General features: G+C 53.2%; 1 long non-coding RNA gene across 1 annotated transcript in view; it reads left to right on the top strand.

Moving 5' to 3' along the window:
- Nucleotides 1-22,152, top strand: part of LOC143694252 (uncharacterized) — a 29,538-nt gene extending 7,386 nt beyond the window's left edge. The window contains exons 3-4 of the long non-coding RNA XR_013182601.1: nucleotides 21,417-21,524; nucleotides 21,862-22,152. This is a non-coding gene — a long non-coding RNA (uncharacterized LOC143694252). The remainder of the gene's footprint in view (nucleotides 1-21,416; nucleotides 21,525-21,861) is intronic.
- The last annotated feature ends 1,003 nt before the right edge of the window (nucleotides 22,153-23,155 follow it).

Below are 23,155 nucleotides of genomic sequence, written 5' to 3'. Positions count from 1 at the left end.
GGAGAAGCAGATGAGATAATTATTGTTTTCCTTTTTCTCTGAGGCTTCTCAGCTTCCCAGGAGAAGAAATCCTGGGCAAGGGGATTTTTCAGAAAATGTGATGGTGACAGAAGGCACAGGTTGGTTTGTGGTGTGGGGAGAGGGAATGGGGAGCTTCACTCAGCTGGAGCCTTTCACAACCTTGGGAAAATATGATAAAAACAAAAGGAAGAAAGAGTGCGGCACTCCCTGTTTGTGATAAGTTACATTATTGAGGGATTTTTCACCACCCCATGCTGTGTATCATGAAATTACAGTGAGATAAGCAAAGTTTTATTTGCCCACTGTCTGGGAGACAAAGTCTTTTACTTGAGATTCAATTTCTACCACCCATGTTTCTGGAATTATAAATGTAATTAACTGACTGTGGTGTGACAATGACAGCTTGGAAGTGCTAAACTGCTGAAGTTTTGTATGGAAAAAAATCCATCCTTGTGCAAGCTGGAGGGGGGCCTTTGCTGGCTGCTCTCCCTGGGAAAATGAAAGCAAAAAGCCGGTTTTTTTGCCATAAAGGAAAAACACTTTTGTTGTTTAAAGGCTCTGGGATGTTTCCAAATTGTTCTGTTAAGAAGCTGGGGAATAAATACATATTGTAAAATGAATTTAATTTGGGCTGGCACTAAAATTCATGATGAAACAAGGATCATAAAAAGCCTGTGAGAGCTCCAGGCTGTGAATGGACATTCCCAGGCATCTCTGTGAGCTCCATATTGCCTGGAAAACAGGAGGGTTTTTGGGAATGGCACAAGGAAATGCCCAGTTTACTGCTGGAAGGGCCCTGGATGCAGGCCCTGGGTGTGTGCAGCACCTGCAGTTCCCACACCCACCCTGCCTTCACCTTCCCTTGGTTTCTTCTCTGCAATTGCTTTTAGAAAGAGAATCCCAGAATCCCAGACTGGTTTGGGTTGGAAGGGACATTAAAAACCTTCCAGTGCCACCCCTGCCATGGCAGGGACACCTCCCAGTGTCCCAGGCTGCTCCCAGCCCCGTCCAGCCTGGCCTTGGGCACTGCCAGGGATGGGAATCCTGCAGTAGCCTGCTTATTGTGGGGAGAATGTTCCAGAAGGATCAGCTTGGGACTGACCTGGCACAGAAAATGTAAACCTTGTCCATTTTATAAACATTGAAAAGGTCCTAGAGTGGGGAACACCAGTTAACTTCCCTAAATCTGATGGAATCCTCCTTTTTTCAGTCATTCTCCCTGCCAGGGAGCAGGGGCAGGCCCTGTGTGGGAATGCCCAGGCAGGGATCCCAAATTCCCATTCAAACTCTCTCCCAGGATCCAGCCCTGAGCCCAGGGGTGTGGGGACAGCACTGGAGCACCCCAGGGATGAGCCTGGTGTGAGCCAGACCCAGCTGCTCCTGGCCTCAGCAGGAATCCATCCCACAGGGAAACCTGGGAGACGTGGAATGGAAAATGGTGGAAGTTGATGTGGGAGTGGGTGCCCAGTGAGTTCAGCTGCTGTTTGCACGGGGCCTGGTTTTGTGTTTCGCTCTGAGAACCCAAACCCCACCGATCCAGCAGCACTTCCATTTTCTATAGAAAGAAATATAAACAGTGATTTGTGTGAAACTCAGCTCCCTTCTGCCTTCCCAGAGCTCCCCTCAGGGCTCAGCTGGGCTGGGGTTTGACCTCTCCTATTCCACCCCAGGGGAGCACAACCACCCCTGGGTATTCCCTCCACATCCTCCAGGTCGCTGCCCGCCCCAGAAAATCCAGGATGCAATTTCCCACCATTAAGCACAGGAGCAGCAAATCAGCCCTGGGAGTTTATTTATAGATCCTGGAGGTGCACAGTCCTTGCATTCCATTAAGCAGGGCAGGAATGGGGTGAATCCTTGGTCCAGTGCTGTGGATTTCTGCTGGAGTCTCCACTGGTTTAACCTGTGCCGGGTGATATTAATGATTAATGATTAATTGTTCAGCTACCAGAGGGTCTCTGAGGGCTGCTGTAGGGTATGGGGGGAACAGCAAAAAATTCTGCAGAGGTAATAAATGATGTGGACATCCTGACCTCGGTGGGCCAAAAGCCCTGGGAAAAGCAGAGAAAGAAAGAAAGAAAAGGAAGAGAGAGGAAGAGAGAGGAAGAGAGAGGAAGAGAGAGGAAGAGAGAGGAAGAGAGAGGAAGAGAGAGGAAGAGAGAGGAAGAGAGAGGAAGAGAGAGGAAGAGAGAGGAAGAGAGAGGAAGAGAGAGGAAGAGAGAGGAAGAGAGAGGAAGAGAGAGGAAGAGAGAGGAAGAGAGAGGAAGAGAGAGGAAGAGAGAGGAAGAGAGAGGAAGAGAGAGGAAGAGAGAGGAAGAGAGAGGAAGGAAGGAAGGAAGGAAGGAAGGAAGGAAGGAAGGAAGGAAGGAAGGAAGGAAGGAAGGAAGGAAGGAAGGAAGGAAGGAAGGAAGGAAGGAAGGAAGGAAGGAAGGAAGGAAGGAAGGAAGGAAGGAAGGAAGGAAGGAAGGAAGGAAGGAAGGAAGGAAGGAAGGAAGGAAGGAAGGAAGGAAGGAAGGAAGGAAGGAAGGAAGGAAGGAAGGAACTTTTTGCTTTGTTTTAAGGAAATCATTCAAGGCTGTGGCTAAGCAATGCTGCTAAGAAACATAAGCAGTGAGAGGATATAAGCTGAGCTGTGGAAATAATAAATTGGCTTCTTGCTTGCACCAGGAGTCCCATCTCTCAATCGTTGTCAGTGGGGCCTGTGTGGAACATGTGTGCTCCACCACCTCCTGCCCCTTCAGTACATTAATTAGGTCTTGTTTATGATAATTAGCCCAAATGTTCAGCATGCCCACATTTGCCAAGAGCTGTGAAGCCAGCCTTGTTCATCTGGAGAACATGTCTGCAGCAGCAGGTCCTGCAAGGGCACGAGGCCAAGGCTTCCTTCTTCTCCTGTGCTCCTCCCATCTCTATTTTGGGCACAGATTTAGGGTGCAGGGCTGGAAGGATCTGCCTGGGCTTCCCTCAGGAGCATCCCTGAGTGATGATCCCTGAGGGTGGGATGGGTTTGGTTCTTACCCCCATGGGCAGCAGGGTTCTTCTGACTGTTCAGCAGAGATTTGAGAACTTTTGGGATGTTCTTCCCACAGTTTGTTCTGCTGTGTCACAGAATCCCAGGATGCCTGGGGTTGGAAAAGCCCATCCCAGCTGTGCCCAATGCCCCCCTTGTCCCCAGCCCAGAGCTCTCAGTGCCACCTCCAGGGGACACCTGCAGGGATGGGCACTGCAACCCTCCCTGGGCAGTTCCTGAGCCCCCTTTCCATGGGGAAATTCCTGCTGTGCCCACCCTGAGCTGTCCTGGCCCAGCCTGAGGCCGTTCCCTCTGCTCCTGTCCCTGTTCCCTGGAGCAGAGCCCGACCCCCCCGGCTGTGCCCTCCTGGCAGGAGCTGTGCAGAGCCACAAGGGCCCCTGAGCCTCCTTTGCCCCAGGCTGAGCCCCTGCCCAGCTCCCTCAGGGATTCTGCAGCCCCTGCCCAGCTCCCTCAGGGATTCTGCAGCCCCTGCCCAGCTCCCTCAGGGATTCTGCAGCCCCTGCCCAGCTCCCTCAGGGATTCTCCAGCCCCATCCCAGCTCTATTCCCCTCCCTGCTCCAGCCCCTCCAGGTCTCTCTTGCCATGAGGAGCCCAGAACTGACAGGGGACTCTGGGTGCCCCAGCAGTGCCAGCTCAGGGGACACCCAAGGCTCCTTTGTGGTTCTGAGGAGCACCAGGGGCAGGGTGGCAGCAGAGCAGTGACAGTCCCCTGCCAGCGCTGCTGAGGGACACAGGGACATGGAAACACAGCCATGCTCTGAGCAGCGTGCCCACACCCTGCACTCATTCCTGGGGGAGAACAGAGGGAATGGGAATGGCAGAGACAGGGAATGTGGCTCTGGAGCAGAAGGACAATGACAGAAACAAGGAATTGGCTCTGGAGCAGAAGGACAATGGCAGAGACAGGGAAGTGGCTCTGGAGCAGAAGGACAATGACAGAGACAGGGAAGTGGCTCTGGAGCAGAAGGAATGGGAAGGGCAGACAGGGAAGTGGCTCTGGAACAGAAGGACAATGACAGAGACAGGAAATGTGGCTCTGGAGCAGAAGGACAATGACAGAGCCAGGGAAGTGGCTCTGGAGCAGCTGCAGGAGCTTTGGGAAGGAGCCTCTCCAGTCACAGCACGTGCAGGGAGACTCGGCCTCCCAAGATCTGAGAGCCATTAATCATGTGGAATTAAGGCAGTTAATCAAGTCTCAGGGACTGACAAAAGATTGTCCCTGAGGCTTTTTTACCTGCAGTCTCTTTGGAAAATGATGGTTCCAGCTTTCCACTCGGCTGCCCCGCGGGCGGAGCCCAAGGTCAGCCCTGATCCAGCTGAGCCAGAGCCCTGCTGGGACTGGCACTGCCATGCTGGGGTCACCCGGGGCCAGAGGGACCCCAGCAGGGGCTGCAGACACCAATTCCCTCTCTGGAAGCTGAAGTATTTCCCAGTGCCCCGAGATGTGCAGGGTGTCTCTGCTTTGGCCAGCGCAACTGAAAAGCGAGTCTGGATTCTTCACTGTTCGGTCTTGAGGTTGTTTATTAATTCTTATCTATAGAATTTTCTTTCTGCTCAGCATGGCAGCCACAGGCACTCTGACTGCCCCTGAGGCGGTTTTGTCTTTTTATACTACAAACTACATAGAACATATTGACACTTAATTCCCAATACCCATCACCTGTGTTAGACAGTGCACTTCTACTCTAAACCAATCCCAAAGTGCCAGCATCACAGCAGAAAATGGAGAACAAGAAGAAGAAGAAGAAAGGCTGGACACGCCCAAGTTCCTCCATCTTGTCCCCATAACCCCCATACCAAGAATCCTAAAATCTACATTTTTACCCTGTGAATATTTTATTATTACACTATTCAAACCTCTGTGTCTTTCACGTCCTCATACAAAGTTGGCAACTTGCTCCAAGAGTCAAAATCAAATCCCCAGGTGCCCTGGGCTGTGTGCCAGGGTCTCCGAGCCCCCCGGTGGGGTCCTGGCAACTCTGGACACCCAGAGGGATGCGCTGAGTTCTGACACCAGTGGATCCACCATGAGTTGTGGGCAGGGATGTGCAGCTCGAGGCTCAGGCTCTGCTCTCGCTCTCCCAGGTCGTGCTGGAGCACTAACTCAGCTCATCTTTCCTCATTACATAATTTATGTAATCAATTTCAAATTGAATTGCTCCAGATGCTGATCCTGCCCTCCTGGCTGGCACCTGCTTTCTTCCTGTCAAACCCAAGCAGGGGTCGATGGCCCAGCCCAGGGCTGCTCCCTGCGGGGTGAGTGCTCCAGGGGCAGATCCCACATGGACAGAGAGGGGCCTGAGGCCACACTGGGCACAGCATTCCCAGCTCCCAGCCCTCTGGGATGTGTGGGACAGGAGCCTGGGGCCGTGTCCCAGCTGTGCAGTCACAGCACATGAAGACATTCCTGGAAAGAGGGACCTGGTGAGCTCCTCGGGATGTCACTGTCAGCCCAGTGCACACAGGGCTGGTGTGGAGAGCTCCCCGTGCAGATCCCTGGGGTTTGTGGGCCCTGTGGGCACTGCAGCTTGGGGACAGGGACACGGGGAAAGGGACATGGGACTCAGGTGGGCATTGGAGACTTGGAGAGGCCATGGACACAGGGAATGGCTCCCAGTGCCAGAGGGCAGGGATGGGTGGGAGATTGGGAATTGGGAATTCCTGGCTGGGCTGGAATTGCCAGAGCAGCTGTGGCTGCCCCTGGATCCCTGCAGTGCCCAAGGCCAGGCTGGACACTGGGACACCCTGGGACAGTGGGAGGTGTCCCTGCCATTCCCCCCTTCCCAAAGGAGCCAAGAGCAGCTGTTCTGTGTCCTGTCCCAGGATCGGGGTTATTCCCTCCTCATTCCGTGTGGATCAGGGCTCAGGACCATTTTCCCCGTGCAGCTCTGCTGCGGCAGTGCCAGCAGCCCCGTTCCAGGTGCAGATGCAGGGAGGGCTGATCCCAGGTGAGGCACAGCGGGACATCCCATCCTTGTCTCCTGCCATTGCCAGCAGCAGCAGCAGGTGGCGAGCCCAGCCTGGGTTTCATTGCTGCTCGCAGCCGCAGGAATTCCCCGGGAGCAGCAGCACAGCACGGCAGCCCTGGCGCTGCTCTTGGCATGGTGCGTCTGTCCCTGGCCCGATGGGACAGGAGGGACAGCTCCTCCTGTGCTCCCCATCCAAATCTTCCCTCGGGCTTGTCCCTCTGAACAGGCTGCCCAGCCTTTTCCACCTCGGCAGGGAACATTCCAGAGCTGGTCCTGCCGGGGGCTGGCATTGAAGTCCAATGGAGTCAGCACGGGCAGTGAATGCTCTCACTGAGTGGGGAGGGCCGGGTGAATGCTCTGCTCCAGCGGTTTCTCCTCATGCCCCAGAGTCTGGGGCAGGGCTTGGAATTCACAGAATCCAAGAGTTTGGGTTCAAAGGGACCTTAAATCCCACCCAGAGCCACCCCTGCCATGGCAGGGACACCTCCCACTGTCCCAGGGTGCCCCAGTGTCCAGCCTGGCCTTGGGCACTGCCAGGGATCCAGGGGCAGCCACAGCTGCTCTGGGAATTCTGTGCCAGGCCTGCCCACCCTGCCAGGGAACAATTCCTTCCCCATATCCCACCTGTTTCCCCTGTGTCCGTCTGAACCCATCCCCCCTTGTCCTGTCCCTCCATCCCTTGTCCAAAATCCCTCCCCAGGTTCTCTGCAGGCCCCTTCAGACACTGGAAGGATGAATTGCCAGGGAGCCCTTGGAGTTTGCAGCTGCATTAAACCTCTCCAAGATATGACTTGCTGTTTTTCATATTTCTTTATCAGTCTGTGGAGAATAAATTAGCTCAGGTAGGAGATGTGGCTACAGGAAGATAAAGAGGTCAGGGTCTGTCCCTTCAGGTCTCTGGGACCTGCTCACAGCCCTCCTTGACCTCAGGGAAGAAACAAGTTGGTTAAAATTGGAGTTACTCAGTTTAACTGAGATAAATAACCACACACAGCGCAAGGAGCCTCTCTTGGACAAATTAACTTGAATTAAGTTGCAGGAATAACTTGTATTTTTCTGTGGTTACTTCAGGGGGGAAATTGAAAACATTTTTTTTGCAGAATGTGGCGAGGGATGAGCTCAACGCTTCCTGGGAAAACCTGAACAATGGGGACATTTGGATAAGGCTGGAAGTGCTGCCAGGGAATTAGGTCATGTTTGGCCAACACTCCCAGGGATGCACAGGGGGGATTGTGGGGTGTCTGTGCAGGACCAGGACTGGGCTGCAGGATCCCTGGGGGTCCCTTCCCCCTCAGGATATTCCAGGGTTAAGAGCAGGATTTGGGTTGGAATTCTCTCCCCTGGTGTTCTGTGCATCTCCCTCAGGATATTCCAGGATTAAGAGCAGGATTTGGGTTGGAATTCTCTCCCCTGGTGTTCTGTGCATCCCCCTCAGGATATTCCAGGGTTAAGAGCAGGATTTGGGTTGGAATTCTCTCCCCTGGTGTTCTGTGCATTGCCCTCGTTGGGATTCCATGGGATCCCTTCCTGTGGGAGGCACTGGCGTGGGCTGGGGATGGAGCACAGGAGGGACGACCTTGGCAGAGATTTGGGAGGCTGTGCCAAGACACCAGAGTGAGATCCATGATGGAATGGGTTCTGGAGGGCTGGATCTGGGCCTTTCCAAGGAGTGCTGTCCCTGACCAGCACTGGGAATGCTTCCCCTGCTCCCAGCAGAACTCTGGAATTCCTGCTCCATGCACCAAACACCCGAGGCCCTCTGGGAGAGCACTGGTGCTTCCCAAGAGAAACAGAGATGCCCTGACTTTTGTCCAGAGAATCATCCTGTGAGGAGCACAGATCCTGTGAGGAACAGCTGAGGGAGCTGGGCAGGGGCTGCAGAATCCCTGAGGGAGCCGGGCAGGGGCTGCAGAATCCCTGAGGGAGCTGGGCAGGGGCTGCAGAATCCCTGAGGGAGCTGGGCAGGGGCTGCAGAATCCCTGAGGGAGCTGGGCAGGGGCTCGGCCTGGAGCAAAGGAGGCTCAGGGGGCCCTTGTGGCTCTGCACAGCTCCTGCCAGGAGGGGTCGGGCTCTGCTCCCAGGGAACAGGGACAGGACAAAGGAGGTTTAGTTTGGATTTTGGGCAGATTTTTGCCCTGAAAGGTGGTTAAGCAGGTGCAGTGCTGGAGTGCTCATCCCTGTGGGGATTTAAGGCCCTGTGGATGTGGCACTTTGGGGACATGGGGCAGTGCTGGGGAATGGTTGGACTCGATCTCAGAGGGCTTTCCCAGCCTCCAGGATTCTGTGGTGGCAGGAGCAGAGCTCTGATCCCCTGGCAGTGCCCCCTGAGCCCAGCCAGGATGGTGAGAGCCTCCCTGCCCCTCTGAGCACAGCCTGGGCAGTCCCTGGGCCTCCTGGTGGGATGTCCCTGCTGGGGGAACACACAAGGCACTGGGACAAGGGGACAACACCATGGCCCTGCTGCTCTGGGACCCTCTGGGGGTGCTGAGGAGGGCAGGGGGTGCCCACAGAGCAGCAGGGCACATCAGAGCACACGGCTGGTGTGGCTCCACCTGGGTGAAATGCATTTTCTGGCTGCTTGGTACCTCTGAGGGCAGCCTGAGTGAGCCCAGGGTTGGTGGTGGAGTTAAACCTCCCCTTGTTTCCAGCACACAGCGCTGCTTCTCCCTGCTGGGGCTCCGTGGGGAAGGGAGGCGAGGCTGCCCGGCTCCTCAGTGCCACACCTCCCTCTGCCAGCCCAGAGAACGGAGCAGCAGGAGTAATGGGCTGAGGAGCCATGTGGAGGGATTTGAAAGCCCTGTTGCACATCAGTCTGCAGCGTCCCCACTCCATTAATATTCCAGGGAGAGGAATGTAACAGAGCCATCTCGTGATTACTCTGCTGATTACGGGGCATCATTACCCGTCCCTCTCGCAGCTCTCAGCCAGCTCTGGGCTTTGAAGCTGCAGACAAATAATGAAGGTGCAGAGCAGAGAGCACCCTCTCTCTCCCTCCCTCTCCCCAGGTGAAACACCCTCTGTGATTTATTACCTCCCCTTAAGAAGAGCAGGACATAAATTACCAAGCGTTGCCAAATCTTTCAGCTCCCATGGACAAGGCTGTTTGCTAAATAGTCTGTTGGAAGGTCCTTTTTGATGCTGCCAAACATCCTAACAGAATTTACCTGGAAACAGCAGTTCTTGACGAGTTTCATTATTAATCTATAGAAAGGAGTTGCTTTTCTTGCTCAGAGGATGTGTCTGAAATGGAAAACACAGTTCAGAGCTCCCGGCTGCAGCCACCATCCCACCTTCAGTGGGCTGAGAGGGTTCTGCTACAGCCCTGGTTCTTCCTGCCTTGATTTAGGGATCTGAGCACGGGATTTATGGACAGATCTGTGCCTGGGTTCGGTGCCATTCTGCAGGGCAGGCATAGAAAAAGTGAGATAACTGAAAATAAACCTGGGGCAGTGCTGGCAGGGACATCCTCATCCCTCATGTGCACAGAGCCCAGAGATGGACACGGCACTCCAGGAGCTTCCTTGGCATCTCCCAGCTCTCCTGGGCCCCTTCACCCCCCAGGGACATATTGTCATCAGTTAAGCCACAAAAATGCTAACATTGTTTCCTTCTGGAGCCCACAGTTTTATTTCCACTGCTTATCTTGCTCTCTCCTCTAAGGTCTTGAACTCCACGTTTTCCCAGGGTCCTGTATCCAAGGCTGCATCATCCATGAGTTTTCTTCCTGCTCTGAGTACAGGTCGCAGCATCTCCCCTGCTCATTTCAGCAGTCACCTGATCAAGAAATCATCTTCATACACCCTGGAGATCCCCTGGATCACCTGCACCCAGCCTGGCACAGTGTGCCCGGAGTGGCTGCCATCCCTGGCAGTGCCCAAGGCCAGGCTGGACACTGGGACACCCTGGGACAGTGGGAGGTGTCCCTGCCATGGCAGGGGTGGCACTGGGTGGGACTTGAGGTCCTTTCAACCCCAACCATCCTGGGATTCTGTTCTATGATGGAGCCCATCTGGCAGGCACCAGGACAGTTAAAGCCACCCAGGGGCACCAGGGCCCATCTGTGGGAGGCATTCCAGGCAGGAATTAACCCCTGGATCCATGGGCACCTGGCTGGGGCTCAGGTGGAACTGATGACCTCCCTTGTTCACCTTCCCCAGAGTGCTGCCTGAACAGCACATCCATATCCACATACACAGGGAGCAGGAGCCGTGCCAGATCCAGCTGATACAGGGAAAGCTCCCCCAGCCTGGTCCCATCCATCCATCATCCATCCATCCATCCATCCATCCATCCATCCATCCATCCATCATCCATCCATCCATCATCCATCCATCATCCATCCATCATCCATCCATCCATCATCCATCCATCATCCATCCATCATCCATCCATCATCCATCATCCATCCATCATCCATCCATCCATCCATCATCCATCCATCCATCATCCATCCATCATCCATCCATCATCCATCATCCATCGTCCATCCATCATCCATCCATCCATCCATCCATCCATCCATCATCCATCCATCCATCCATCCATCATCCATCCATCATCCATCCATCATCCATCCATCCATCCATCCATCCATCATCCATCCATCCATCCATCCATCCATCCATCCATCCATCCATCCATCCCTCCATCATCCATCCATCATCCATCCATCCATCCATCATCCATCCATCATCCATCCATCCATCCATCCATCCATCCATCCATCCATCCATCCATCCATCCATCCATCCATCCATCATCCATCCATCATCCATCCATCCATCCATCCATCCATCCATCCATCCATCCATCATCCATCCATCCATCCATCCATCCATCCATCCATCATCCATCCATCCATCATCCATCCATCATCCATCCATCATCCATCCATCATCCATCCATCATCCATCATCCATCGTCCATCCATCATCCATCCATCCATCATCCATCATCCATCCATCCATCCATCCATCCATCCATCCATCCATCATCCATCCATCCATCCATCCATCCATCCATCCATCCATCCATCCCTCCATCATCCATCCATCATCCATCCATCATCCATCCATCCATCCATCCATCCATCCATCCATCCATCCATCCATCCATCATCCATCCATCATCCATCCATCATCCATCCATCCATCCATCCATCCATCCATCCATCCATCCATCCATCATCCATCCATCCATCCATCCATCCATCCATCATCCATCCATCCATCATCCATCCATCATCCATCCATCATCCATCCATCATCCATCCATCATCCATCCATCCATCCATCCATCCATCCATCCATCCATCCATCCATCCATCATCCATCCATCCATCATCCATCCATCATCCATCCATCCATCCATCCATCATCCATCCATCCATCCATCCATCCATCATCCATCCATCCATCCATCCATCCATCCATCCATCCATCCATCATCCATCCATCATCCATCCATCCATCCATCCATCCATCCATCCATCCATCCATCATCCATCCATCCATCCATCATCCATCCATCATCCATCCATCATCCATCCATCATCCATCCATCATCCATCCATCCATCCATCCATCCATCCATCCATCCATCCATCATCCATCCATCCATCATCCATCCATCATCCATCCATCCATCCATCCATCATCCATCCATCCATCCATCCATCCATCATCCATCCATCCATCCATCCATCCATCCATCCATCATCCATCCATCATCCATCCATCCATCCATCCATCCATCCATCCATCCATCCATCCATCATCCATCCATCCATCCATCCATCCATCATCCATCCATCATCCATCCATCCATCCATCCATCCATCCATCCATACCTCCATCATCCATCCATCCATCCATCATCCATCCATCCATCCATCCATCCATCCATCCATCCATCATCCATCATCCATCCATCCATCCATCCATCCATCATCCATCATCCATCCATCCATCCATCCATCCATCCATCCATCCATCCATCCATCCATCCCTCCATCATCCATCCATCCATCATCCATCCATCCATCCATCCATCCATCCATCCATCCATCCATCCATCATCCATCCATCCATCCATCCATCCATCCATCCATCCATCCATCCATCATCCATCCATCCATCCATCCATCCATCCATCCATCCATCCATCCATCCATCATCCATCCATCATCCATCCATCATCCATCCATCCATCCATCCATCCATCCATCCATCCATCCATCATCCATCATCCATCCATCCATCCATCCATCCATCATCCATCCATCCATCATCCATCCATCATCCATCCATCATCCATCCATCCATCCATCCATCCATCCATCATCCATCCATCCATCATCCATCCATCATCCATCCATCCATCATCCATCCATCCATCCATCCATCCATCATCCATCCATCCATCCATCCATCCCATCTCCCCCAGCCCACCCCCAGCAGTTTAAGTTGGGCCGAGCTTTGCCAAGCCAGGCCTGGACAATCCCTGAAGCAGGAGGGATGGCAGAGGATGGAGAGGGAGAAGCCCATGATGCCGAGGGGGAGATGAGATGAGCTGAGAGGAGTTGTCAGCTGGGGTTCGGGGGTCACAGCAGTGATTTATTTTTAATTTGGGTGCCTGACAGCTGGGATTTCATTTGTGGCTCCGCAGGCCACACCAAGCAGAAGGTGTCAGCTGATGTGTCACATCCCATCAGAGCAGAGCTGCCTGTGCTGCACTCACAGACACCTTGCAGTGACTCCCTGCAAGCTCCAGCTGGGAGGAGGGAGCCTGGAGCTGCCTGTCCTGCTCTGGGAATGCAGCAGGATGGATCTGTCCCCGTGACACACACAGGGCACAGCAGAGCCTGCCAGGCCTCAGCACCTGAGAGAGCCCAAACCCAGCCTGGCTGCAGAGCAGGGACCAGTTACACCCAACCCATGGTCCAGAGGAGCCACTAAATCCATCCAGCAGCCATGGCCTGGATTATTGATGGAATTAATGGCACAGAATGAAATTAATGCTGGAGCTGGGCCAGGGGAGGTTTGGGATGGATTTCAGGAAAGGTTCCTCCCCCAGAGGGTGCTGGCACTGCCCAGGCTGCCCAGGGAATGGGCACGGCCCCAAGGCTGCCAGAGCTCCAGGAGCTGCCAGGGATGCCCAGGGTGGAATTGCTGGGGGTCTGGGCAGGGCCAGGGGTGGCACTGGGTGATCCCTGGGGGTCCCTCCCAGCTCAGAATATTCCATGTTTTTATGACAGCTGCTCTAACCCTGTCCTGCTGCCAGCTGGGGGTGGATCACTCTGGTCACTTGTGGAAGCTCAGTGGGAAGGAGAAGCTCAATTCCTCTCCATGTGTCTTTTCCTGCTGGGCTGCTGTGATGCTTTCAGACCTGTTTGCATCAGTTTTAATCACAGACTCCCAGATGGATTTGGATTGGAAGGACCTTAAATCCCATCCATCCCAGCCCTGCCATGGACAGGGACACCTCCCACTGTCCCAGGCTGCTCCAAGCCCCAGTGTCCAACCTGGCCTTGCACATTCCAGGGATCCAGGGGCAGCCACAACCCCTTTTTGCGTCCCCCATCTCCCCAGGCTGTGCTTGTGCAGCAGGTCCTGCTCTGTGCATTACTTGGCTCTTCCCACTATAAACTGCAATCATTTTTTCCCATCTTTTTTCCACTTGTCAGAAACCCTTTGAATTCTCAGCCTGGCTGCCCCAGCTGCTCAGAGACCAGCCTGGGTCAGTCTGGGCTGTGCCTGTGGTGCTTTTCCTGGCCCAGGCTGCTCAGGGAAAAGCCAGACAGTGCCAGGGCCAGGGAGATGCAGGGGCACACTCAGCTGTCCCCTGGTCACGGGCAGCTGCTCTCTCCCTGGGATGTTCTGGCTTCCTACCTCTGCTTTGTTTTATCCCTGTTGCCCTGGCTCGCTCGGAAATGTCACGCCAAAGAGCCTCAGAAGCATTATTAAAGTCAAAATAAATGACATTTACTGTCTCCTGCTTTCCAAAAGCCTGTTAGGCAGTCACAGGAGGAAATGAGGGGTTTTTAAACCCTGCCTGCCTGATCCTTTCCCTTTTATTACCATGTCTCTTCCAAGGATAAATCCCCTCTGAGTTTTGCTGGGATAAATAACTGCTAAGTCAATGTAATTGTTGTCTGCAGCGCTGGGCACGGGGCCCTGCAGGCAGGGGCTGCTGGGCCCAGGGTGAGCTCTGCTCTCTGACACAAACCCTCCTCACCAAGGGGGACCAGGGCAAGGTGGTGGGCACTGGGAGCCTCCCCCCGAGTCCTGGAGGGGATCCCTGAGGGCTCAGGGCCAGGCAGAGCCCTGTCCTCATCACCAGCGCCAGCCCCACGAGCCTCTGTGCTCCTGAGGGTCACGGAATTGTTTGGGTTGGAAAAGGCCTGCAAGAATGAGTCCAGCTGCTCCCTAAGGCCACTCTGACCCTGTCCCCACGTGCCACATCCACAGGGCTTTGAAATCCCTGCAGGGATGGGCACTGCAGCACTGCCCTGGGCAGCTGTGCCAGGGCTGGACAGCCCTTTCCAGGAAGGAATTTTCTCAATATCCAACCTGAGCCTCCCCTGGCACAGCCTGAGGCCATTTCCCCTTGTCCTGTCCCAGACCCTGACACCCCTGCAGCTGTGCCCTCCTGGCAGGAGCTGTGCAGAGCCACAAGGTCCCCCTGAGCCTCCTTTGCTCCAGGCTCAGCCCCTTCCCAGCTCCCTCAGCCTCTCCAGACCCTTCCCAGCTCTGTTCCCTTCCCTGGAAAATGGGAATTTCCCCAGGACACACAGGTGACCTGGCCACTGGGTTCTGCCCTTCCAGCGCCACTTCCCACCTGAGCACACAGAATAAATAAAGAGGTTTGGGGTTCCATCACCACCTCCCTTCTGAGCACACAAAAAATAAAGAGGTTTGGGGTTCCAGCACCGTTTCCCACCTGAGCAGACACAATAAATAGAGAGGTTTGGGTTTGAAATTCCAGCACCACTTCCCACCTGAGCAGACACAAGGAATAAAGAGGTTTGGGGTTCCAGCTCCAGTTCCCACCTGAGCAGACACAAGGAATAAAGAGGTTTGGGGTTCCAGCTCCAGTTCCCACCTGAGCACACACAAGGAATAAAGAGGTTTGGGTTTGGGGTTCCAGCTCCTTCCCAGCAGTTGCTGCATGTGCTAAGAGCAGCCCAAGGATTGCAGTCCTGGCAGAGTTTCCTTGGATGTGATTTCCCAAAAGCTTTTAGCTCTACCCTGGGAGTTTGTCTCTAATTGCAGAAATAACAAAATGCCTTTGAGCATATTTATTCACTGGAGTTTGATTTTAGTTACTCATTATAACAGTGTTAATAGCAGCCTGAAGGGAAGGAGCAGGATTGCATTTGAGCAAGAGAGAGCCAAAGATGAGTTGGTTTAAATTTTTGCTTAATGGACCGTTCTGTCCTCAGAACAGTTTGTCTTTTCTGCCATTTTTATTTCCCCTTTTGCCACTTGATGTCTCAAACCCAGAAATAAAAGGCAACAGAGTTATCTAATACCACAAGTGTCAGATCTCATAACTTGGTGAAAATCAGTCCTTCAGGGAAATTGAATTTATTGCCAGTTGAAATATGAATGCTTTTATTTGCTCTGGAATGTGAGCCTGCCTTTGTTAGCAAGACTGAACCTGTTCTCACTGAAGCCAAAGGTTGATTTTGGCAGCTCACAAGTTGTTCAGGGATGGAAGAGAGAGAAGAGACTGGTGGGAGACTCAGATTAAGGAAACTGATGCTGGAATTGCTGGTTTTGCCAGAAATAGCTCTTAGATCCCCCAGCCCCTGACTCCTGCACGATATTGAGGTTTCAGTTCTGCAGCTCCTGGTCCCAGCCCTCATTCCTGGTCCGTGCAGGATGGGGATAAAACCCAGGAGCGTTGCAGTAGGTGCCCTGCTTTTCTTCTTGGGCAAGAAAAACCCAAATCCTTTAGAGCAATTTGTCCTTTCCCACAGCCAAGGGAGGCTGGAGCTGGGGATGGAGATGTTTGGAGGGGAGGCCGGGGAGCAAAGGCTTTGGTCACTGGTTTTGGGGTGTTTCCAGGAGACAGGAGCAGTTTGCCAATCCCAGAACTCCAGACTCACAGGGATGGTTCAGTCCTTCCTGAACCATCCTGAACCACCATTTTTGGGGTGTTTCCAGGAGACAGGAGCAGTTTCCCAACCCCAGAACCCCAGACTCACAGGGATGGTTCAGCCCAGGCTGAGCCCTCCCTGGTGGGGCTCTGTCCCTTGAGCTGGGATGCAAACAAAGCTTTGGCATGAGGGGAGCTGCCTGAGGATGTTCCTTCGGGAATTTTTAATGGATCCAGACCTTTCAGAGTCCTGCTGCACCCCCTGCACCCAGCTGAGCCCGGCTTGCTTAGGACAGCACCAACCCAATGCTTCTCCCATTCCTTTGGGCTGGGATTTAAACCCGGGCACCGTTTGCTTGGTGAGTTATGATGGATAGAACAGGGCCATTCATCTTCCTGCAAGGCTTCAGGGGTTATTTATGCCTTCAGAATTTGTCAGAGGGAAATTTCCGAGTCAAACAAACATGTAATTTATTCGTGGCAGCGCAATAGAGAGTCTGAAGAGTTTAATTTCTGTGGAGATGGAAGATGCGAGGAGCCCCATTTGTCAGGGCAGACAGCAGAAGTGATGCCAGGCTGGACTGGAGATCCTTGGAGCATCATCCTCAGCTGGTTCAGGGCTTGTGGCTCCCAGGGAACTGCTGCTGGCTCCTTGTCTCGGTTTGGAGAGCCAGGTGCCTGCTAAGGAAGGCAGGAGCCTCCCCTGAAATGGAGAATGTGAACCCTCCCCACCCCTCCCAATTGCTATAAATTTGAAATTAAGGGGCTCTCAGGCAAAAAATATGGGAGCAGGAAATAACAGTTCTTTAATAGGGAAGAAAATCAAAGGAGGAAATGAACAATGCAGTGACCAAACCAACAGTGCCAGAGTCAGAGCCCAGCCTGACACCCTGTGGGTCAGGGTGCTGGCAGCAGCCCCATTGGAATTGTGGCTCAGCCCTCCTGCAGTGCCAGGGGTGGCTCTGCTGGAGCAGGGATCCTGGAGAAGGGTGGAGTCTTCCTCTGCAGATCCAGGGGAAGGAGAGGCAGCTGCTGCTCCTCTGGGCAATCCAGTGCAGAAGCCGTGCTGGTGTTCCAGAATCTCCAGATTATATCCAGGCAGGAATGCTTGGCTCCTCCCTCTGGGCTCCCATCTCCCAATGGGATGCTGTAGTTCTTATCAGCCATGCAGGGACATTCCATGGCTGTTATCAGCAGGTGTCCCCTCCCAGGGAGGAGTGGGTGTGGAAGAGATAAGGAAAAACTGCCCAATGAACAGAAGCCAATCTGCCATGCAGATGGTGATAGAGCACATCCTGCCCGGCAGTCTGGGACACTCCTGCTGTCCCCAGGCACTCAGAAGGGAATGGTTTTTCCATGGACTGAACTTGGAGCTGCCTTTGGGAATGGACAGCTGGATAAAGATCCTCATTTGGAAGTGTCTCCAGCCCCAAGTGCCTTTCTGCAGTGTATTGCTTTTCCATCTGTGAGGCTGATAAAGCTCCTCCTGCAGTTTAATGCTGGGTTTCGTCCCGGCTGATCAATAATAATTCCCTGCAGGACAAGCATGGAGGGGTGATGGGAATTAATGAGCTGTGCCTCAGCCCACACTGTGTTTACAGACTCTGCAGATCCCTGGCACTTGGGTGTCTCTTGGCACAGCATCCTCATCAGAATTATTCCCTTTTGAGCTCTCCCTCCACCCAAAAATGCAGCTGCAAGTGTAGCCCTGAGCTGAGAAACCTCCTCCTACTGCTCCAAGAGGCTCTTGGAGCACCACAGCCACAAGAGCTGAACTCAGCACAGCAATCTCCAGCTTTTCATTTTAGCTCTGGGCTTCTTTGAGTTTAAATCTGCAAATTTTGGGTGTAAAACTCAATTTTCTTGGGTGGGAGACCCCATCAGTGTGTTCCTCCACAGGGGTGGGTGACACACCAAAGCTCCTGGCACATAAAAACAGGAATTTCCTCCCAATTCCTGGGAGCTCATCACCCTTGTGTCCTGCTGAGAAGGGCTGGAAGCAGCTCCACTTGATGCCGTCACTGCTGCTCCAGGAATGATCCCAAGGAATCTCTGGAGATGGGGATGGGATTGTATTTAACCAAATAATCAACTCCTGTGATCACATCTTGGTGCTTTCTTGATGCTTGAAGCTTTTCTGTGCCCTTCAAAAACAGTCCTGAAGTTGTTCTGGGAGTGGGTGAGTCTTGGCAAAAGTTCTGTGGATCTTCAGGGACCTGACATCGCTCCTAAGAGACTCTGGGACCTCCTCCTCCTCCTCCTCCTCCTCTGCAGGGTCAGGCTGGGATAAATCCTCCTCCCATGGATAAATCACCGGGCCTGAGGATGGCTTCAGACATCATTCCTTGGTTACATGGAGACATGGGGTTTTTACAAAGCAGGGGAACAGACAGCAGGGCAGGATAAAGATGAAGAGCCTGATGATTTTTTGTCTCTTTGGTCATTTTTCACATCAGGTGAGGCAAAGCTCGGCTTGAGTGACATTTCTCTAATGCAATTAATTATTTATGGTTTTCTGCGAGCAGCAATCAAGAGGAGCAGCACTGAAATGGGATTTATATCTCAACTGATTTTTAAAGAGAGGCCTGAAGTGAGTGCAGGGTCTGTGCCAACCCCAGCTGGGTCTGCCTGGGCTCTAAACAGGGACACACCTGGCCAGGAGCTCCAGCACAGGTGGGAGCTGCTCCTTCCCTGCCTCTGAAGGAAAAAGGCAAAAATTGTCATAAAATCCAGACTGGTTTGGGTGGGAAGGGATTCAGAGTTCATCCCATGCCACCCCTGCCATGGCAGGGACACCTCCCACTGTCCCAGGGTGCCCCAGTGTCCAACCTGGCCTTGGGCACTGCCAGGGATCCAGGGGCAGCCACAGCTGCTCTGGCAATCCCAGCCCAGCCAGGAATTCCCAATTCCCAATCTCCCACCCATCCCTGCCCTCTGGCACTGGCAGCCATTCCCTGGCTCCTGTCCCTCCAGCCCTTGGGAATTGTCTCTCTCCATCCTTCCTGCAGCTCCTTCAGGCCACACTGAGCTCACCCCAAAGCTTCTCCTCTCCAGGGGAACATCCCCAGCTCTCCCAGCAGAGCTGCTCCATCCCTTGGATCACCCTGGTCAGATCCCACCTGGAATTCTGCATCCATCCAGCCTCTTATACCCTTAAGTGTCCCTGGTTTTTGGCCTTCTTGCCCTTGGGAATTGTCTCTCTCCATCTTTCCTGCGGGATCCTTCAGGCACTGTCACCCCAAAGCTTCTCCTCTCCAGGTGAACATTTCCAGCTCTCCCAGCAGAGCTGCTCCATCCCTTGGATCATCCTGGAGCCTCCTCTGGGCTCTCCCCAGCAGCTCCACATCCTTCCTGTGCTGGGGAACCACAAATTAATTCCAACATAATCAAGGCCTTGCCAGGGTAGAACTTCTATGTCTATAGTTAAGATTGGATGGAGCATTTGTCCTCTTGCATATCTGGAGCTGGGAAAATGAAATTCCTCCTTACAGGTAACATTTGCTGCTCCCTTGGTGGTGTTTTCACCCTGCACTGACTGCAAGGACTGCTCTGCTTGAGGAGCTGCTGCCCGGATTGCAGGAGAACAAAAGGGAGAAAAAACAACTTTTTTTTTTTTTTTTTGCCATCTTTTTATTCTTCATGTTCTCCGTTTCTATTTTAATTACAGAGTTTCCAGACACAGGAGGGAATTTGCATTTGATGGTTTGGATGTTAATGATGGTGCTGTGTCTGGTGTAATGAAATGTTTCCCATATGCTGGCTCCAGTGGAAGCACTCTCCCTGGAGATCCCCAGATGAGCTCAGCTTCCAGGTGCCACAAGGAGTTTGTGTGCTCAGGCTTCACAGGACAAACACAGACTTTTAATTTCATATCCATGCTTGGCAATGCCTCTGATTTCCATGGGATAAAGCCAAGCACAGGGATCTGAATGGATGGAGCAGGTTCTGCTCTGGGGGGACTGAGCCCAGGAATTCCAGGAGGCAGAACTCCTGCCCTGGGCAGTGCCCAGCCCTGAGCAGAGCCCAGAGAGGGGCTGGAGTCTCCTCCCTGGGATATTCCAGAGACAAAGTTCTGGGCCCCTCCATTTGGGAATTTTTATTGTCATAAAATCCAGACTGACTTGGGTGGGAAGGGATTCAGAGTTCATCCCATGCACGTCAAGCACGTCCAGAGGAGGCAACGAGGCTGGAGAAGAGAGGAACACAAACCCTGTGAGGAACGTTTGAAGGATCTGGGGGTGCTCAGGCTGGAGCAGAGGAGGCTCAGGGGTGCCCTCATTGCTCTCCACACCTTCCTGCAGGGAGGCTGCAGACAGGTGGGGTCGGTCTCTGGCAGAACCAGAGGACGCAGCCTCCAGCTATGGCAGGGAAGGGACAGGTTGGATAGCAGGAAGAAATTGTTCACCAAAAGAATAATAAAGCACTGGAATGCTCTTCCCAGGGAGGAGGTGGAATCACCATCTCTGGGTGTGTTTAAAAAAGCCTGGCCATGGCACTGGGTGCTATAGTCTGGGTGAGGTGTGAGGGCACAGGAGGGACTCGATGGTCTCAGAGGTCTCTTCCAGCCTCATCACTCTGGGATTCTGGGATTCTGGGATTCTGGGATTCTGAGATTCTGGGATTCTGGGATTCTGTGAAGTTGTGCCAGGGGAGGTTTGGACTGGGTATTAGGGAAAAATCTATTCACTGAAGGGTTTGTCAAGCACTGCCCAGGACAGGGGTGCAGTCACCATCCAGTCCTTGGAGGGATTTTGGAAATCCCTCGTGGGGACATGGGTCAGTGGTGGCCTTGGCAGTGCTGGCAGAATGGTTGGACTTGATGATCTTGGAGGCCTTTTCCAACCTCAATATTTCTGTGATTCACACTGCTGTGCCCTGAGCAGGGACTGGCACCAGTGACCCTCTGTGGTTCCTTCCAGCCTGATCCAGCCTGGCATTCTGGGATTCTGTGGCAGCTTTGGGGTTGTGCTGGAGGACAGGGAAGGCTTTGGGGAGTGAGGGGACAAATCCTGGCTCTGGGCTCTGCAGTGCCACAGGTGCTGCAGGGGGATTCAGTTTCAAACAAGGAGTCACTAAGGGAAACTTGAGAAACGTGAAAATCTAAAAGCACAGCAAAAAAGTTCAATTATTTTGGAAACAAAAGCCACAGAGGAGGTTGGGTAAAATTATTTTAAAATACCTGTAAAATTCCTTTATTTCTCGTGCTTTCCAGTGCCTTGCACTCCTTTGGCTTCTTTATTCTCAGCTGTGAGCATGTTTAGGTCTGATTCCACCCCATTCTCTGCTGCCTCCAGGATTTTAGGGATGCAGGAAGAGCCTCCTGCCTGCCAGCCATTCCTGGGAGCAGGAATTCTGCAGTGGAGCCCTTCTGAGCCTTGCTGGCTGCATTGCTGTAAATCAGGGTGAGCTCCTTGTTTAATTGTTGCCTGGAACAGGCCCAGCTTTTCCTGTTCTCCCTGCACACAGTCCCAGCCTCTGCTGCATCAAACCCCACCTGGAGAGCTGTGGATGGGATAATTCCCTTTATTCCCAGAAAACCCCGTGAGTCACAGTCCCAGCACGGATCCCTCTGCTCCCACTGTGCCCTGGGGTTTGGGCTTTTCTTTTCCCTCCGTGCTGCCAATCACCAAATCCATTCCAATAAAAGCTGCTGGGGTTGTGGGTTTTATCTGGAATTGCTGTTGGCAGGATTAGGAGCGGGAGGAATTGCTTCCCTAAACCTCTCTTCTTTACCCACAGCTCGATGCTGGCTGGATGAAACCTGGGGAGGTGCCCATGATCCACGATCCAGGGAATCTCTCCCATTTTAGAAGCCAGCACGTGGCCTTTGGATTCTCTTCTGCCTGTGAGGGCCCAGTTTCTGTGATAATATTTGTAAAAAATAAGGATTTCTTAGGGCCAAGACATTGAGAGGCTGGAGCATGTCCAGGGAAGGGAACAGAGCTGGGCAGGGGCTGCAGAATCCCTGAGGGAGCTGGGCAGGGGCTGCAGAATCCCTGAGGGAGCCGGGCAGGGGCTGGAGAATCCCTGAGGGAGCTGGGCAGGGGCTGCAGAATCCCTGAGGGAGCTGGGCAGGGGCTGCAGAATCCCTGAGGGAGCTGGGCAGGGGCTCAGCCTGGAGCAAAGGAGGCTCAGGGGGCCCTTGTGGCTCTGCACAGCTCCTGCCAGGAGGGCACAGCCGGGGGGGTCGGGCTCTGCTCCAGGGCACAGGGACAGGAGCAGAGGGAACGGCCTCAGGTTGGGCCAGGGCAGCTCAGGGTGGGCACAGCAGGAATTTCCCCATGGAAAGGGGGCTCAGGAACTGCCCAGGGAGGGTTGCAGTGCCCATCCCTGCAGGTGTCCCCTGGAGGTGGCACTGAGAGCTCTGGGCTGGGGACAAGGTGGGCATTGGGCACAGCTGGGACTCTGATCTTGGAGCTCTTTTCCAGCCTCAGGGATTCTGTGAGGTTCAGATTGGATATTTCGGGAAATTTCTTCCCTCAAAGGGTTCCCCAGCCCTGGCACAGGTACAGGGTGGAGTCCCCGTGCCTGGAGGGATTTCAAATCCATGTGGATGTGGCACCTGGGGACATGGGGCAGTGGTGGCCTTGGCAGGGCTGGGGAATGGTTGGATGGGCTTTGAGGTCTTTTCCAGCCTTCATGATTCCATGATTCCATGAATATCTGTCCTCTGGTTTGCAGTGCCCATCCCTGGAGGTGTCCCAGGAATTCCTGGATGTGGCACTCAGAGCTCTGGGCTGGGGACAGGGTGGGCATTGGGCACAGTTTGATCCTGGGGCTCTTTTCCAACCTAAATGTTCCTGGGATTCTGGGATTCAGTGAACTTTGGAATACCCAACTCATTCTCCAGTCTGGAGCCTGTTGAAGTTAATGAGAGATGTTCTGCTTGCTTTTATTTATTTTTTTTCCCCTGATTGCTCATTAATTGTGTGTAAACAGCTTGGGGTCAGCACAAGTTTGTTTATTGGGATTTATTTAAAGATTCATTTTGGTGATTCATTTCTCCTTGAGCATTTGGAGGAGATGATTTCAG

This window comes from Agelaius phoeniceus, chromosome 6 (genome assembly GCF_051311805.1).
Source record: "Agelaius phoeniceus isolate bAgePho1 chromosome 6, bAgePho1.hap1, whole genome shotgun sequence".
NCBI lineage: Eukaryota > Metazoa > Chordata > Aves > Passeriformes > Icteridae > Agelaius > Agelaius phoeniceus.
The sequence above is the reverse complement of the archived record's forward strand: the minus strand, read 5'-3'. Positions and strand labels throughout refer to the sequence as shown.